The sequence below is a fragment of the Octodon degus genome, unplaced genomic scaffold (assembly GCF_000260255.1).
Source record: "Octodon degus isolate 3935 unplaced genomic scaffold, OctDeg1.0 scaffold00015, whole genome shotgun sequence".
Taxonomy (NCBI): Eukaryota; Metazoa; Chordata; class Mammalia; order Rodentia; family Octodontidae; genus Octodon; species Octodon degus.
In genome coordinates, this window is record NW_004524591.1 from 20,456,181 (window position 1) to 20,473,919 (window position 17,739).

Below are 17,739 nucleotides of genomic sequence, written 5' to 3' on the forward strand. Positions count from 1 at the left end.
ACCCCGGCACCTCTGCACGCTGTGTGTTCCCTTTAAACAGGAGTCATGAAGTAAGTTATAGTCGCTAGTGAGAATCTCTATGTTGCTATTTCTGAAATACATAGATATAAACGCAAGATCCAGAAGCAGTGATGATCCCTGGAGCCCAGATGTTGATCTTTCACTCCCGGCTAAAAGGAACCACGGCACTTTGAAGAGAAGGCGGATGCCAGGTCGGAAGTTGGGGACCACGAAGTAGGACCCTTGGGATACCCTGGGCCAGAAGTCCGCAAGCTTATAAAGAAAAGAACCTCAAGACACAGGAGCCCAGAATAGGGACTGCTCACTGGCAAAAAGTAAGATCGTGTGTGTATTGAAAGTAGGACTGCAAAACTTCAAGATTGGAAATACAAAGCTTGGGAAGTCACCTCCTAGCCAGGCATGGAAGCATAAGCCTAAAAATGTAGCACTTTCGAGGCTGAGGCAGGAGGGTATCCAGAGTCAGAGGCCTGCCTCCATACATAAGGAGCCCCTGTCTCATAGAAAAAAAGAAAAACAAAGTCACCTTCCCCCATAATAAGCCATATTAAGGCAGAGAGGGAGGGATTGGGAGAGGGGGAGGGGGAGAGGGAGGGAGATCTTATTTGCTATGCTCTTGATGGTGGTTACTTACACCAACATTTACTCTGAAAAGTGGTAACTTAAGAAACTGCACCTGTTGGTGAGAAATTAGTTTTCTTTACAGAAGTATGCTAGCTAAATAGTGTGAAGAATTTTTGCAGTTCCTAATGAAATAACTGGTCCATGCTCCAATCATCAATGAAACCCTTTTGTGAGAGGAGTATTCAGAGTGCCAAATTATCCCTTAGGGATTACTGCTGGTTGTCAGGGGCAAATACAGACTTCACAGGGAGAGCCTTCTCCCTCCTACTTTATTCCAGGTGATCAACCTGATGATCATTAAAAGCAGACCAACCTGACACTGTTTCCTGGTATAATATGAACCTGTCATGTCTTCTTGAAATACTGCTTCCAAAAATCCAGAACCACATACAAGGCTTTAAATATACCTTCCTGCCTCAGAGGCTGCTCGAATGGAAGGATAAAAGGAGGAAACAATGAGAAAAACCTAGAACAGGTGGCCCGGTCTCTTAAGCATGTAAGAGAGGGAGGAACGAAGGAGGAAGGAAGAGAGGCAAGGTAGGGTCCTTCTAGCTTAAAAGAAATTTAAGAGACAAAAGTAAATGCAGTGACTGCTTGTGTATGCTAGTTTGACAAACCAACTGTAAAAGATATTTGGGAAGGCCCGGATGTAGCTCAGCGAGTGGCACAGTGCCTGGCAAGGCCTTGGGTTTGATTCCTAGTACCCCCCCCCAAAAAAAAAGATATTTGGGGATCAATTTAAAAAATTTGGACTGAGTCATCAGGCCATTGTTATTAGGTCTAATGGTGGCACTGTGCATGTACGTATTTTTAAAAGGGGTTTTTAGCATGCATAGGGATATAGTTGAGATGCAACTTTTGATATTTATATTTTAACTGATTTAGAAAAATACACAAATATTAGTGAAAGGACCTATGGATTTTTATTATTTTATCTTTTCTGCATATTTTCATATGTTCATGTTAATATCTTTCTTTGCTTTTTTTTGAGACAGGATTTCACTGTGTAGTTCAAGTTGGCCTTAAACTTACTAGGTAGCTCTCAGAGTAGCCTTGATTCTCCTGCCTCAGTCTCCTAAATTGAAATTTTGGTGGAGCGTTGTTTGTTTGTTTGTTTGTTTGGTGTCGGGAATCAAACGCAGGACCTTACACTTTCCAGGTAGGCACTTGTGCTGCTAAGCTACATCCCCTGTGTAACATTTTCTTTCTTTTTTAAAGATTGATTAATTGATTATTTGGTACAGGGTTTTCTATGTGGCTCAGACTCATAGTGATCCTCCTGTCTCAGCCTCCCCAGGGACGGAATTATAGGCCTGTGCCACCATGTCTGGTTTTGGGGCAGCAGGGCACAGGGCTGGCACAGTATGCGGTGAACCTGGGTCCTTGTGCTTGCCAGGCAGGCACTTATACCACCGAACTATCTGCCCGGTCCTAACATTTTCTTAAGTGAAAGAAAAGAGGTGGTAATGAAAAGCAATTGGTGGGGCTGGTGAGATGGCTCAGTGGTCTAAAGCACCTACATGGAACAAGCTTGGCAAAACACAGGGACCGTGGTTCAATGCCAGCCAGCCCCGCCCCCTGGTGGGCTGAACTGGCGCCACACACACACACACACACACACACACAAATAAAAATTAAAAAAAAAAAAAAGAAGAGCAATTGGCATATAGACTCTTCAATAAGAAACAGCATTGTATAATCTGAATACAGGATAATTCTGGGAAATTACACCGGGAGGTTGTTACCTCCTCCTGCTCCCAAACATTAAGACAGAACCTGCACTTGGTCATTTCAAGGAGCAAGCTGCTTTTCCTGACAAATCATTCCATTTCCCCATAAAATGTTACAGTGTCTGCTGCAGAGCACTGACATTTAAAGTGCACTGCTTTTTAAATTTCTTTACAGCATCCAAAGTGAATTGCAGAATTATTTTGAAAGACATTTAATTTCTGTCTGCTACTTTCCACTAAGTACTTAATTTCATGGCAGTGCATTTTTCTCAGCACCATTTTGCAAAACTGTTGTGAAGCTAAACACTGAAGGTGTTTTCCTTATTCTGCAAGTTTACTCCGCAGTACCATAAAGACAGCAGTGTGCTGATCACTGTGGCCAATGAGGGGTGATAGCCAGCAAGGTTAGTTTTAGTTTTGTTTATATTTTATTATTTTATGTATTTGGTACAGTGTCTCACTACACAGCTCAGACTCATAGTGATCCTCCTGTTTTCAGCCTCCCCAGCAATGGGATTACAGGCGTGCGCCACCATGCCTGGACTCGGTTGCCAGCTCAGTGAGCCCCCTGGGGCAGGGCTGGTGCAGCATTTGGACCGGGGATTAGTTTTGTTTTTAAAATGATGTAACCAAAGCCAGGTTAGCATTAATTAACATTCACAGTATTTATTAGATGTTAGGCACTGGTCTAAATTCATAGATTTATAAACTCATTTAATCCCCAAAATGGCCCTGTGCGGAAAATACTATTACCCTCAAGTTGCAGTTGAGGAAACTGCTGCAGGAGGTGCCCTGCCCAAGAGTGCAGTGGGCAGTGGCCGAGGCAGGGTTCAGTCCTGCACCCTATCTCCACAGCACCCGTTGGAGCTGCTGCCCAAATCTCCCACATTCGCAGCACCCAAGTGCTCTAGCTAGAGGTCCTTAATAATCCACTTTCAAGTATATAAAAGGAAATTATTAAATAATGACCATGGTCATCAGTCACTCGAAGATAATGAGGTCAGAGCTCTTCCAAATGGAATCTTTAATCCAGAAATCTTTTTTATAGTTTTTAAATTTTTGTTGTACTGGGGGTTGAGCCCAAAACCTTAGCACTGAACTACATCTCCAGCCTTTTTTCTTTTTTCATTTCGAAACAGGGTCACTAAGTTGCCTGGGCTGCAGTAGAACTTGTGATCCTCTTGCCTTTGCCTTCCAGGCAGCTGGGACTACAAGTGTGCACCACCATGCCCAGCTAGGGTTGCTGTTAAAATTCTTGAACATGGACATAAAGTATTTATATCATGATGATGTTAATATTATTAATATATTAATACATCAACTACATGATGTAGTAATCCCAAGATAGAAATTTTTGAAAAGAAATGAACGAGTTTAACTGTCATATTGTTGGTTTCACTGTGTTATTGGCCAATCTCATGTAGGTCAAAGTTAATTATAAATAATAATGGAAGGAGATCCGTACTGCAGATAGTCCTCCTTCAGATTTTGCATGCTTTGGCTGGGCTTGTCAGATCTTACTAGACCATCATTATTTTTACACCTCAGCAAATGTGATGAGCTTGTAAATGCCCTTTCTTGTTTCTTTTCTTCTGCTTGCAAATTTAGTAAACAGCTCTCTTCCAGTGCTTTGCAAGAATCGTTCAAGTCCTATTGCTGTTTTGTGAGAACTGTTAATTCCCAAGCCTGGGTGAGTGACAATAAACCCCAAGACACGGGTAGTGCACCAGTGAGGGTCAGTGATACCGTCACCCTCTCGGCTGGCTGTGCACCAAACGATGATGGAGAGATTTACAGTTACAATAAAACAAAATTCCTATATTGGTATGTGCGATTGCTTACTAAATGCAGTGAAGTTAAAGTATAGGCGGTTAGGAGCAGTCGTACTTCAGTGGAATACACAGATTGACTCTCATGGCTGTCCTATTAGTCTAGCTCTGTGGGCTGAGAAGAAACAGTCTTGTCTGCAGATTCATACCAGTCGAACCCACGAGAGAGGGATGAGCCTGTCAGAATGCCAGCTTGTTGAGGCACAGTGAAAACTGTAGCAGGAAAAGCCATGCACTTACGCCGTCTGATCAGTGCCTTTGCTCACTGCAATAATAAATGCGCATGTGGCATGAGTTTAACAGGCTTGAGCCTCAACCTAAGGTCAGGTGGCTGGAGTGGAAGAAACAAGAAAAGGAGCCGGTGGAGATAAGGCAGAGGGACAGGCAGAGACAGGTCATGCGCTCCCTTTACTGGATTTTATTGTAAGAGAGCAAAAGCTTCTGCACAGCAAAAGAAGCAGCCACCAGAATGAAAAGACAATCTGTAGAACTGAGAAAAGGTTTTCCAGTTATTCGTTAGACCAGACTAATAATTAAAATATATACAGAACACATGAAAATTAGGAGACCAAAGTAAAAGACACCCCAAATAAGATACCCAATATAAAAAATCAAATCAAAAAATGGGCAACTGAAATTAAGCACCTCTCAGAAGAAGTACTACAGATGGCCAATAAATATATGAAAAAATGCACATCATTGGCCATTGGAAACATGCAAATCAAAACAACATTGCGATTCTGCCTTACCCAGAAAGAATGACCACCACCAAGAAATCGAGTAATAGCAAATGCTGGTGAGGTGGTAGGAGAAAGGGAACCCTTCTACATTCTTGATGGGAATGTAAACTAGTACAACCCCACTTTGAAAATCAGTATGAAGGTTCTTCAAAACTGTCTTGTCCCCAGTTCAGTCTGGGAAGATTCACTTGATATTCAGGCAGCCCTAAGGAGAGACACAGGATTGTGAGGATAGCTGATACCTTTCTCCAGATGCTTAGTGGTCCCTGTGCTTCTCACCACTCTTACCCTCCACTGCACGTTCTTTGTCGTCCTCAGATGCCTAGACCCCCAGCCCCTGGGGCAGGCTAGATGTATAGTGGCCACGTGCAAGCAAATGACCTGGTTATATAAGTTATTTACACCAGCCGGCATTCACCTCTATTAATGGGACACCGGGAGGTGCACCCATGCTGAAATTCTGTCAACTTGGACTTAAGCCCTCTGGAAATCACACCCGCAGAACCTGAACCATAGCGCAGCCCTTTTGCACTTGATTTTCTCCTATAATATCCATGTTTTTAGGGCATGGCTCGTAATGGCTGAATCCTGGAAGTGGCCTATGTGTCCAGCAACAGATGAAAATGTAATTTTTACGCACAGTGGAGTACTACTCTGCCATAAAGATAAATTTAAGTCATTTGTAGCAAAATGGATAAACCTGGAGACTTTACTGTTAAGTAAGCGGCTGGCCAGATAGCTCAGCAGATTAAAGTGCCTGCTTAGGCAGACGCAGCGACTGGGATTTGATCCCCGGTGTGCTGTGCCAGACTTGCCCGTGGGGCATGCTGACACGGTGAAAGAGTCTGGGCATGGTGGTGCATGCCTGTAATCCCACTACTTCGGAGGCGGAAAACAGGAAGACCATTATGAGACTGATCTACATAGTGAGATATACTAATAACATAATAATAATAATAATGTTAAGTAAATCAGACCCACAAGCTTAAATATCACATGATTCCTCTTATAGGAAAGATCTAAAATATAAAGAGCAAAATAACTCATAGATGGTAGAAAGTGAAGAGGTAGAAATTTATAAAAAGAGAAAGAGGACAAAGGAGGGAGAGAAGGAAAGGAAAGGAAACAGGGATTCAGATGTGTTGTGCGTGTGCACCAATTTCTCGCAGAGACTGTGAGTACTACCTAGCGCCAGCATGTACACAAAGCAGGAAAAGGAATTAAAATCTGGATGCAGGGACAGGAAAGGGCAGGAAAAAGGAATGGAGATGCGTGAGATGCCAGTTCCCTGCAAGGAATGAAAACATGTCGTCCACCGAAAGAAAAAGAGAGTAGTTTATATCTGCAAAACCAGACATGAGGGAGTTTTAGTATGGGATACAAGCTGTGTTCCTCTGCGACAGAAGAATTCTGGACTCAGGATGCTGAGTGCTGAATCAATCTTGTACAGCAATTAACCACTAGGAAGAATGTATGCAATGTGTTAATTATTGAAACTGTCCTACCAATTTGATTTGAAACTGTCTCATTGCTATTTGTTTATCAATAAAATTATGGGGGAAAAAGAATTAGAAACAAGAAAAGCTATTACAGAAGTTTTGACAACTTTGCTTTCATTTTTGTCGTGCCGGGGTTGAAGCCAGGGCCCCACACATGTTGATGACAAGTGTTCTGTCACTGAACCACACCCACAGCCCTGCTCCCAGTTTTGTCAGCTTCTGATGGTGACTTGGGCTAGGGTGTAGGAGTAGAGCTCCAAAGAAAAGGGTTCAACCTCCAGCCCAACCAAAATGAAAGCAAAGTTGTCAAAACTTCTGCAGTAGCTTTCCATGTCTCTAAACTTGTCTTAATTCTATTATAGTTGATTCCGCACTCAGCATCCTGAGTTCAGAATTCTTCTGTTGAAGAGTAATGCAGCTTATATCCCTTTCTAAAGCTCCTTTTGGGATGCTTTTGTATGGGCAGAACAGAGCAGATTTGCTGAAGGGTTAGATATGCGGTTCCCTGGATGACCACATAACCTGCCAGTTGAAGTGTTCCTTGTCATATTTTCCTTGTGGAGAGTAAGGCTCTGAGCAGGAACACAGGGATCTGATTTCCCTTCTAGTTTTCCTCCCTGACAACTCTTATCTGAGTCTGTCTGTCTGTCTGCCTGTCTGTCTTTCTCTCAGTGTTTAACATTCTGAGCTGCCAATCCTGCAAGAGAAGAAAGCAGAGTGCAGCCAGGGCAGAGTTGGGAGGTACAGGCCAGTCCTGAGCACGCTCCGGTGTCTGCTCCAGCTCCTGCCAAGACCCAGGCACATTTCCCGCCTTGGGATGGCCACTGTCCCCCGTAAGCCACGTGCTCCTTATCACATTGCTAATGAGATACAGGATTCTCACTAAATGTGTGTTGTTGAGGGAGAAAGCACAGCCCTGCAGTCCACAACGTTTTAGAGTGTGTTTTAACACCTCTAACGCCTACAGAAAAGCACTTTATTAGGCCTGCTTTGTCATCTATGATTTACAGGACAGAAAAATCATCTTAGTTTCTCATGGTTCTGGTTTTATTAGGCATTGTGAAATAAACAACTTCATTACTATAAGGTTGTAGGAAGTGGAGTACTCAGCCATTGAGAAAGAGTTCTATTTGCCGTCTAAAACCCAAAATGAGTTGCCTCTGACTCAGCTATTGAGAAAGAGTTCTATTTGCCGTCTAAAACCCAAAATGAGTTGCCTCTGACTCAGCGCTCTCCCTCCCAACAGTCCGTGATTTCTCACCATGCTCTGCTGCTGTGCCCATCTCCACCCTCCCCTGCATTCCGCTCTTCCCAGCCTCTCCTGGCTGCCCTTCCACCATGGCTGGGTTACTGCCCACCTGCAGAACTGCCCTCTCTGACTCTACTTGGCCACAGAGATACTGAAGGGGCCAGGGAGGCAGCGAGGGGCTGGGAGTGACAGGAGGCCTGCAAGTGTTGGCTTGGAAGGATGGGGATTAGTGAATTTCAGAAGAGTAGAGGGCTCATTCTGGGCAATGGGAGGCAAGTCTAGAAGGGTGTTAGCATGGGTTATGGCAGGGCCTTGAATTTTCCACTAAATAGATCAGACTATTTGATGTTGACTTTTAAGCAGAGAGTACTTTTGAGTATGCTGCACCTTTTGGAAAAATCAGTCTTGTGGCTATGGTTAGGATGGCTTGGAGAGGGGAGGAAGGGGGCATGGTAGAATGCCGGGTACAAGTTCACTGGACAGGAAAGGTCGTTCTAGTCCATGCCAGGGCAGTAGTTATGGAATTAAACCACAGTCAGAGGGAGTGAAGACTTCTTACTTAAGTTAGATGTTATCCTCTCCTCCTTTCTGTACAAGCCTGTGGAGGCAGAGTTTGGCTCGTTACTCCACCAAATCCAGGCTCTTATGTAAGCCCATCTTATCTGATTCCGTTCTGTCTGCCTCGCTGATTTCTCAGGAGATGGCAAGCCCTCTGGAAGTAGGGGCCACGCCTTACATACCAAAGCGTTGATCATGGCATAGGTGAATGACAAATATTTCTTGATCAATGGAACTAATGTGAACCTATTTCACATTAGCTTCCAAGTTATTTTGTCTCTGATTTTTTTTTTTCTGTTTCCTTGATTAGCTGAGAGGTAATTGTTGTCTCTTAAGATGTAAACATTTGAGGCCCGGGAGATAGCTCAGTAGAATAAGTGTTTGCCTAGCAAGCGCAAGGGCATAAGTTCAATCCCCAGATCCGAAAAAAAAAAAAAAAAAAAAAAAAAAAAAAAGATGTAAACATTTTTACTATTATTTTAGCATATCCTAAGCAAATTTCATTAAATATAGTGACATTTGTACTTACTTTGAGTTCTAGCTTGTGGTTGGGTCCATAGAAAGAAAATGTCAGAATATAGAAATTCAGAGATGCTCTAGGAGTTGGAGCTGGGCAGAGAATGCATTAAAATTCTGGTAGGTGCAAATTTCTCTGTCTGTCTGTCTTTCTTTCTCATTTTCTCCCTCCCTCCCTTTCCTTCCTTCCCTTCCTCCATCCCTTCTTTCCTTCTGGTTTTATATATATATATATATATATATATACACACATTTCTTGGGCAGTGCTGGAGATTGAACTGAGGGAGCCCTGAACTACATCTCCAGCTCTTTTTATTTTGAGGCAAGGTCTTGCTAAGTTACCTTGACTGGCCTCCAACATGTGATCCTCCTGCCTCAACCTCCTGAATAAGTAGGATTACATGTATGTGTTTCCATATTCAGCTTATTTGTATACTTAAGAAAATTAGTACATGTTTGCAGTATGTGAAGTTTACATTCATCTTGGGAAGGAGGTGCATGTATGTTATGATGGATGGATTTTTTTGTAATTCCCTGCCCTTTCTCTTCAACCTCCCTCCCTCCATCTCTAAATCCCCTTTCTCCATTTCCATTCTTGTTGTTGTTACCAGTTCATGTTTATGATACATAATGTGTACATCATTGAGGCTATTTGGTAAATAGACATAACATCGCTTAAATCTTTTTATTTGCCCTCTCCTCCCACTCCCCTCACCCTTGGTCTCCTGGACCCCACCCATTTGCAATAGATCTGTCTCCTTGTATCCTATTCATCCTTTATTTTGTTCTTTGTTTGTATTTTGCTTTACTCAAATGAGAGCTAGAATAGTAAACTTTGTGTCTGATTTGTTTTATTTAATGATATATTTTTAAGATATATTTACTTTCTTCTTACTGTCTTGAATTTATCCTTCTTTATAGCTGAGTAGTATTTCATTGTATAGAGATACCATATCTTCTTTATTCATTTGTTTATTTGTGGGCATACTCTTATCCTTTTTTAATGCATTTAGTACAGCATCTAGAGTCTCACAACACAGATCAGACTCACAGTGATCCTCCTGTTTTTGGCCTCTCAAGTACTGGGATTACAGGTGTGCCGCCATGCCCAGTCTCAGTCACAGTCTAAGCATGTCCCAGGGGTAGGGCCTGGCACTGCATGCCAGGGATCGAACCCCGGTCCCTGTGTCTGCCTAAGCGGGCGCTTTAATTTTCTGAGCTTTCTGGCTGGCCCTCTCTTATTCTTTAAAAATATATGCACTTTTAAAATTTAGAACAAAAATCTTATGGTATTTTGGCTTAATATTTAGATATCTGATGTCAGGTGGGAAAAAAGAGGGTGAAGCCCAAATAAACTACCCCAGAGATGCTAAGCAGTGGCTCCTGAGCTGTTCTACCTCTCAGAACATCAGCTGGAGAATTAAGGCAGATCACGTGAACCTCGCTTTGTGGAAGAGTATGATTCCATCCTATTCCCCAGACCCATGGCTGCAGAATCTCACTGTGCCTATCGTGCCCTCGGAGAGGTCTGCGGCCATAAGGACAAGAGCTTTCCCAGTCTGGTTTTATATGCTTAAAGGACAAGGGGTAAGTTCTAGATTCTGCCATGAGCCTTCCCAGCCACTTACAGAAGATCTTGGAAAGACAAGTCAGCCATCTTTATTGTCATTTATTGTAGTGATATCAGACCGGGATACACTATTCCTCAAATAAACTACTGTTGAAGTCTGACAGATTGCACTGTAGTTAATATATTCATTTCCTTAGTTTATATATTCAGTGGTTTGCAAGATATAAATTCCATTGAAATGACAGTGTAAAAAAAGCTTTTGTGGTTTGTATAGTATAGAACATTTAAAGTACAGTAACATTTAAAACTGGAATGTAGAGTTACTTAGATGAAAATCCTGATATTTTTTCGTGAATGTAGACCTCATTGCCACTAGAAAGAAATTTAAACTCAGTCAGCTCTTAGTATCATGTATAACCTTAAAATAAAAGCCCAGCATGTTCTTAACACCCCACCTAGAGAATGGCTTTGGAAGAGGCCTGGGTGAAGCCTTGGGAAGTATTTTGGGAAAGTGGGAACCGTGCTTAAGGTTCTCTGCTTAATGTGTGTGCTTCACTTTTGTGTTAGTCTGCTGAACAACATTAAAATAATAATGAACTCTTTGAAGAGACACAAGCTCAAGTGAAGCACTTTGACGATTAACAAACAAACAAACAAACAACTTCTGGCTGTTTTGGGAGTTTTCCAGAATAGCTGATCCAGTGCTGGGGTTTTTCCTCATTATTTGATGCCATCCCATGAACACAGCACCTTCTAATAATAGAGGCACCACAGGCATCCACTCTTATTGTGTGTGCTGCCCTCTTATTGGCAGAGAAGACAACAGAAACCCTATCTTGCTGAGTAACAGAAATGAATAGCTCACTACAACGGAGCAGTTATTCATGAGGGAGGATGGGTGTGGAGAGAAGGGTCTTGCTCCAGTGAGCTGGCCCCAAAGCTTCCTGACAGTCACGGATCAATGTGCGTTTTTCTCAAAGGCATTGAAAATTATGTCTCAAGCTAGCCACATCATATGAATTTGATTTGACTTGCCTTATAATGTCACAAGATGGTGGTGGCAAAACTTTATTTCTGTGACTCCATCCTACCGCCGGTAGGATGAGTAATGCTCTCCAAGTGAACTGGAAACAGTACTATCCACAATCGGCCAAAGGTCCAATGGCTTCTCAAGTGTGAATGGGTAAACTACATTTGTCTAGCCATGCCAGGCCTGTGGCACAGCACGGAGGATGAGAGACTGTTTGGAGTTCATGCACAGTTGTTTTTTTTTTTCGGTACCAGGGACTGAACTCAGGACCCTGCACTTGCCAGGCAAGCGCTTATTCTACTGAGCTATCTCCCCAGCCCCTAACAGTTTAAGTTCTCATGAAGCCCAGAGGGCTTACCTTCACCAAGACCACTCAGCATGAGAAAGTCTCAGGGAAACAGGAAGTCCCTATTGGAAGCTTCTGTGGCCTTTCTATTGATAGAACCAGGAAACAAGGATGAAGGACAAGAGTAGGATATCTGTGTAGGAATTCATGTAGGGGAAAGGAGTCTGCTACATGACTGCCCTTAGGGCCAATCTAAGTAATAAATGAATGTGGCGGGACAAGGGCCAGAGCACGTAAGCCCTATGGTCATGTGTTTTGGTCCTACATGGACTTGTGGCCCTGTGGGCTTTTTAAAAATCTTTCACCATGCATTCAGGCGGTTTTGGGCTTGTGGACCCAGAAGGTCTCTTATCTCTGCATATCTATCTTATGCATATCTTAGTGAAAGCCCCATGTATCCCTTGTGGAACACCTAGATCATAGAATTATATATCCACACAATGTGGTATATCTATACAATGAAATATTATTTAGTCATAAAAAGGAATAAAGTCCAGATTATACACTACAGTGTAGATGAGCTCTAAAAACATGCTATATTTGAAAGAAGTCAGAAGCCAAAACCACTTACTGGGTGGTCCCATTTTTGTGCCATATCCAGATGGGTAAACCTACACAGACAGAAAGCTGATTAGTAGTTGTTAAGGGCTGGGAGAAGAAGAAAATAGGGAATTAACTGTTTAATGAGTGAGTTTTATGGGGACATGATAAAATGTTTTGGAACTAGAAGTAGTGGTTGTACAATGTGAGTATACTGCACATACAAAATTGTCTACTTCGGAATTGCTACTGTTTGGAAAGGGACAGAGCCAGATGCCTGGCCACCAGTAGGTGCTTGGTTGTGGGAAGGGAAAAGCTGTTAGTACTAACACACTCCTTCTCCAGAGTCTCCTTAGAGTGCTCAGTGCTTCATTAATAATTAGGGTGCTCAAGAATAATAATTAGGAGGTAGGAGTGTAGCTAGTGTTACAGTACTTGCCTAGAATGTATGAGACCCTGGATTTGAGCCCCAGCACTGGGGAAAAAAACAAACAAACAAGAAGGAGAACAAAAATGAAACAATTGTGTTTAAACAGCAACACTTCCTGAAGTCTGATCTGTGGGACAAGGAGCCCACTGATGGTCCTCGACACAGCTTCTGCAGTCAAATGAGCCAGAAGACCCAGCATAGCCACCCCTTGGAGCCCTCCCAGGCTCCATGCACATACCACAATTTTCAAGGCTCAAAACTTATACATAAAACAATGCCATACTTGGCACCTATCTTGCTCTTATACCCAATAAATGTGTACACAATGCACTATAGAAACAGTTGTACTGTATCACTTAGGGAACAATGACAAGAAAAAGATCTGCACACCTTCAATACAGATGCAATTTTTCCAAGTGTTACTGATCCATAGTTGGATTTGCAAACATGGAACCCACAGATCTGAAGCATCAATTCAAGGCTGTATTTTCTCTGAGAGGAATAATCTCCACAGCCATATTAAAGAAGGGCCTGGCCAGATAGCTCAGTGGGCTAAAGCACCTGCTTAGGCAGAGCACAGCAGCCGGGTTCAATCCCTGGTGCGCTGTGCTGGCCCTGTCCCCAGGGTGTGCTGAGAGGGTGATTGAGACTGGGCATCATGGTGTATGCCTGTAATCCCAGCACTTGGGAGGCTGAAAACAGGAGGATCACTATGAGTCCAATCTGTGTAGTGAGACACCCTGTACTAAATACATAAAAAAAGAAAGAAAGGATCTGAGAATGCTTGTTGTAAGGAAACCCGTGGAGTCTGCTTGCTCCTGAGTTTCCCAGATATCTTCAAAGGGGCCCTTAGTGTAGAAAGCCAATTACTGCCAGCATGGTAAATGCTGCTCAGTGGTGACACAAAGGGCTTTGTTTAGGGTGATTACTAAGTTCTTGATCATAGGCAATAGAATTCTGTTATGCAAAAATGAAGACTAGCAGTACTATTAGCTAGAAAAACAATAATTCTAAATATGTGTCCCTTTCTGGTTTGCCCCAGACTGGCTCAGTGGGTGTTAACCATCCATTGCAGGATTGACTCATAGAAATGTTGCATAGCTTTACTGCTTATATACCTAATAATCACTTTGCAGCTGTGGCAATATGTATGAAAATACCCATCAACATCTTTATATGCTAAGGGTTGCAGCTTGGCAAAAGTAAGAATCTGGTTGGAAGACAAAGCAGAAGTAAGAGTCCCACACTCATGATTACACTAGAAATTGATTTAGCTCTTTGCCTTTCTATTTCTTGCTTTCTTACTTTGTCTCTTTTATTTCCTTTATAGCTGCCCAAGCAGTTTATAGGCCAAATAGAACAGGTTAGACAAGCTCATGCCACACTCCTAATTACCACTGATCCTGTTCTGCAGGTAGTTTCTTGAATCAGCTGCTTGCTCTTACTCATTAAGGCAATCCAGTGTCAGCTCTGATCCATGTTCCTTCCTGCAAATAAGAGTTCAGTGTAAATTCCAATTGCAAGAGCTCCTTTTGGCTTAGCAAGCCTGATTCCCCTGTGCAATGTGATTTTTCCATTCTGTCATGAAATTAGGAATTTTCTCTTTATACTCAATATCTGGTAAATCAATAATGACAAATTAGATTACTGCATTTTGCTATTCCAAATCCTTCTGCCATTTTGACTTAGATTGTACAATATCTGACAGTCTCCCAAACTGTTCTGAAGATGCAAAGAACAGTAACATTGATCTAGCATGGATCTGAGGATCTTTTCTAGCTTTCTAGCTGGGTGTCAAAGGAAAAATTTAGTGGTAATAAGGAAATCATTTTAGGAATATCTTCTACCTTGTTTATAAATTACAAGTCTCTCTAAAAAAAAACAACAACAACCAAAAAACCAAAACCAAAAACAAAAAACCCCAGAATACACCACCCTCCCCTTACTTGAATTATTTTGACCTACTCTTTGCAAGATATTCTTTTTGCTAGAATTGTTTTGCATTCAATTTTGTCAACCCAGTAGTCTGGGAATAAAATAAAAAAATAAACTCAAAAGCTTGAAACTCAAAGAATATTGATAAATTTTTGTAATAGCAAAGTACTGTTAGATGGAGTGACATAAAGAACCCTAAAGATAAGACCTGTCAGTAGTTTGGGTCTGCCTGGAAAGATCTTTCCAATTTCTCTTTCCTAGAAAACTCTTGCTTGTTCTTCAAGATCACACACATTACCTTCTCTTTCGAAGCACCCCAAACTCCAAATACACGTGGTCCTCCATACTAAGAATGCTCTGTCAACTCCTTTACTATTATACTGAAACACGGATGGCGAAACTATGCCATGTATCTGCAGCTGACTGTTATTATCAAAACCTTTAAAAGGTTCTCCATCACTGTCCCAAGCAGTTCGAACTATCCACTCACATGTCCCCTTCCCCTACGGTCAGCAGCTGAGTGAACGAGCATCTTTAGGAGAAAACCTCTATGTTACTGTACCTTCAGGGTGCCATTTTCTCTGTTTCAACCAAAACATTTTTGGAGAAACTTAGGAGATTGTTTGTGTCCGCTATCTTTGTATCTCCAAACTGAGCAGGCCTCGCATGTTTGTGCTTGTCATCTTAACCTTTAAACACGTGCTCCAGGACCTTGAGCTCAGCAAGTCCAGAAGTGTACACCTTAAACTGCGCATGCTCAGAAATGTGCCTGCCCTGAAGCACTTTCTTATATGGATATATAAAGAAAATCCAGGCTTTGTGATGTTGTGGGTAATGAATGTTTGGTCATGCTCTTCAGCTTCGCCCTCACCAAGAGCACAACCGCTTGTGTTTGGTTACCTTGGTAGGCTAGAATGCCCACAGCAGGCAAGAATTAACATTATTCAGTGCATTTACTGAGTTCTATGTGCCAGGTCTTTCTGTGACTTCTTAAAGACCACAATACTCATCTTTTTATTCCCAGCCTTGGTACATGGCATTATTCAGCAGGTGCTCAGTAATAAGGTGCTTAGTCATCAAAGGAGGGAAAGGATAAGTGAATGGATGGACCCTATTGTGTAAGGAAAGAAAGGCACTAGTTTTGCAGAGAAGCTTTAGTTCCCTAATTAGCTTTAGTTTCTTAGTTTGCAAACAGAATCAGCCAGTACATGGAAAAGTTAAGCTACCAAGGATGGCAGGATTCTTGGAGATACAGTGACCACTTGGGGTGAGCCTGAGGGATTTAGGGAAATTGGGGCTTTGTAGTTTCTCTAAAGCCACCATCAAAGTAGGCAATCTTGGCCCAGTTTCCTTTATGTGCCTGAGTCCCACCAATCGTTGGTTGAATAAGGAGAAATCCCAGAGTCTCCTGCTAACAACAGGGAGGCTGGGGCGAGGGCGAGGGATACGGAGAGGGGAAGAAGGAGCCTTGGGAGATGTGCATGACTGGCTTTCCCCCTTACTTCGATATGATGCCAAGGAAAACATAGACGTTGGTTTTTCTCTTATACTTCCCTCTGAGACTCTATCCCTTTCACAAATAACGTATGAGGGTCTATCTGGCTGCTGCAAATCCTTTTTGACAGCAGGAATATTTTCTCAAGACACATCTGAGCCCTTGTCAGCCATAAACTCTCCCATCAGCAGTTTGTCCACAAATGGACTCTGGGCCAGCGTAGCAGGACACTGTACCTGGAATTTCACACCGGGGGCCGAGATACATTACACAGACTCATTATCAGCTATGATTTTTGTGGTTGGCTTTGGCAGGCACAGAGAAGCCCCATCCTTCTCCCTTGCACTCCTTGTCAGTTTCCTTTCCTGTTTTCTGCGTGGCTATTCCAATCTCTTGCCAGTCTCATCAAGCCAGCCCACTGTCAGCAGATAGTGTACCTCACATTTAATTAATGTACAGATGAAATAGAGTTCACAAGGCATTCTCCATTCTGTTTTCCATATCACACTTCTCCCCTGAAGAAGGTGTATTACTTATCTATTGCTGCATAACAAATTAACCCCAAGTACAGCAGCTTGAAAGGACAAGGTCCCCCACAGTTCCCATGAGTTAGACATTTGGAAATCACTAACTTGGGTGAGTCAGTCTTGCATGAGGTCACAGCCAAGATATCAGATGGGGCTACTGTCGCCTGAAAGCTTGGGGATCAGCTTCCAAACTGGCTCACTCACATATTGCTGGCAGCATGTGAGTCCCTTCGCATGGGGCTGAAGACAGTCAAGGGGCAGTTTGGTCCCAAGTCCATTGTATGATTATCAGGGAAAGCAGTTGCAGTTGTACATTATATTTCTAAGTAATCTTGTGATTTCTGCTATGTGGCAGGTGATAGGGTCATCCTTAGTACTGGATGCTGGTGTCCTGTCTTTGATATTTTTATCATAGTTAGGGTAGTTCTTATTTCTCTTGTAATTCATTACTTTCTTCTTGTGATCAAACTCACATTCCAGAGGACTAAGATTGGTCATGAAGACTTTAGTGTCATCTCTTTTTTGGGTGGGGTGGGGTGGGGTGGGAAAGGATACCAGAAATGGAACTTAGGACCTTGAGCTTTCCAGGGAAGCACTGTGCCACTGAGCTGTATCACCAGCCCTTTTAGTGTCATCTTGATTCCTGGATGTTGACTGGATGTGGCTTGAGGTAGTAGCCCAAAGGAAAGTTTAACCCACTCATTATAGACAGTAGAGGGGCTCAAGTAGGGTGAGGACACTGGAATCCCATATTACATCCAGTTCCTGGTTAGGTCTAATGTGTCTTTTTACTGCTGATAGACCCTTGATTCTTCTACAGTTCAGGGAGGACATAGAGACACATTAGGAGGTCTTATTGCAGGGTCTGAAGGGAATAGAAATATCTGTCATCTGGAGAAACTGGTAACCATGGCAAGGGCTTGAGGTAGGTGAATGAATCATGGAGGTCAGAAGGGTGATAGGAAAGGAGAAAGCTGAGAGCAGGGCACAGTAGACCAGGGGAGTCCTTGCATGATCCATTACATTGACCCACACAAAAGGAAGTTTGGAAATAATAAAAGAAGACCCATGATAAAATGTAAATTCTTTTTCTTTTTAATGTA